Raw genomic sequence first — 1,785 nt, 5'->3', positions numbered from 1 at the left:
TTCTGTCTCTCTGGGAAGAACCAAAGCTCTGCTCCACGAGTCAGGGGTTCATTGCCCTGCTCTGGAAAGGTTACTTCTCTTATCTAGGGGGATTAGTAAGAGTCTGGTAGCATGGCCATTGTCCTTGAGATCACCCCAGTCTTCAAGGTGGCTGGGAATTTGAACAGAAGCATGAAGCAGCACAGGTACTGTCTCCATACGTGCTGAGTGCCTTCTGTCACATTTTCAGAGTGATATGCTTGGCAACTTCCCTTTAGCAACAGTTTGGCTTCAAACTCTTGATCTGGGGCTGGGGATGTGGCTCAGTTGGTAGAGTGCTTGCCTAGCATGCACAAGGCCCTGGGTTCAATCCCCAGCACCATCAAAACAAACAACAAACTCTTGGTCTGACTTGCTTACTTTCCAGAGCAGCTGGAATTATGGGCATGCACCACAGTACCTTGGCTATTATTTATTATTATTATTCTTAAAAGGGACTGGTGTGCCTTTTGCCTTTTCTTTCTTTTTATCTGCAACAGGGATGTTAGGGCAAGAAGCATAGCAGCTATTTTGTAACCATGAGGACTAAAGTCAAGATCTGAGGGTGGTAGATCAAAATGATAGAGGTAGCCTAGGGGCCTGGTGACTTATTTGAGCAGCTATACCAGCCCTAAGGCTTTAAAAATTATCGTTAAGTCAGGGTTGCTTAGGTTTTCTTTTAGTTGCAGCCAAACAAATTCCTTACCAATACAGGAAAGTTACTTATTGATTTTAAACAAAAGTGGATTCACTGAAATACAACTAAGAGACCTGGGAATTTCTAAAGAAGCCCCAGGAACAGGTCAATCATGGAGATCATTGTCCATTTCAAGCTGGAGCTTTCTATTGTAAACTTGTTTGGAAGGAAATAAATCAGGATCAAGGAAGTCAGGATGCTGTCACCTGTATCTTATTACTACATTTGATTAAATCACAGACAACATCAATTGTAAGGTGCAGTATTTGTTAATAAATATCACTTTGAAAGAAAAAAAATCTTTTCAAGTCCTATCATTGGTCGCAAGATGCCGCCACCCTGATTTCAATGTGAAAAGGAGGCATCTTAGAATCAGTGAAATATAGCATATATTTACTTGCTTCTGTGATTACTGCTTGCCATTCCCATTAGACCAGAGACCCTATCTGCCTTGCTCTGCTGAGTCCTCCAGACTCAGAGTTGGGCCTGGCACTGAGGAGTGCCATCCTTTGTGTGTGTAGGGGTGGGTGGGTAGATGCTAGAGGTGGAACCCACGGCCTTGTGCATGTTAGGCAAGCAATTGACCCTTCAGCCATACTCCAGGCCCCTCCACAAATACGTATTAATAAATGGGTCAGCTGAGTGCAATGGTGCATGCCTGTAATCCCAGAGACTCAGGAGGCTGAGGCAGGAGGATCACAAGTTCAACCTTAGTGAGACTTAAGCAATTTAGTGAGAACCTGTCTCAAAATAAAAAAATAAATTAAAAATAAATTTTAAACAAAGGAAGATGTAGCTCAGTGGTAAAGGGTCCCTGACTGAGTTCAGTCCCTTGTAGCAAAAATAAAAATAAATGGGTCAGTGTCCTAGTCTTCACTTTTCTAATCAATTTGTGTGTCACCCTGGCTGGGGAAAACATTTTCCTTTTTCTGAGCCTCATTTCTTCATAATGTAATTCAACTGTCCCCATCAGGACAAAAAAAAAAGAAGAAGAAGAAGAAAAGAAAAGAAAAAAGAAATCCCATGTACAGCCAAAGTGGACCCTACTTAGCATCCCCATGGAGATACCT

The 1,785-nt window shown here is 42.3% G+C and overlaps 1 non-coding gene across 1 annotated transcript; it reads left to right on the top strand.

Annotated features, from left to right (window-relative positions):
- Nucleotides 1–291: 291 nt before the first annotated feature.
- Trnaa-agc (transfer RNA alanine (anticodon AGC)) lies at nucleotides 292–364 on the top strand. The gene has a single exon. It is a non-coding gene; the product is annotated as a tRNA-Ala (tRNA).
- Nucleotides 365–1,785: the final 1,421 nt, after the last annotated feature.

Source organism: Marmota flaviventris, chromosome 14 (assembly GCF_047511675.1).
Source record: "Marmota flaviventris isolate mMarFla1 chromosome 14, mMarFla1.hap1, whole genome shotgun sequence".
NCBI classification, from domain to species: domain Eukaryota; kingdom Metazoa; phylum Chordata; class Mammalia; order Rodentia; family Sciuridae; genus Marmota; species Marmota flaviventris.
Note: the sequence above shows the minus strand (reverse complement) of the source record. Positions and strands in the feature narration are given on the sequence as shown.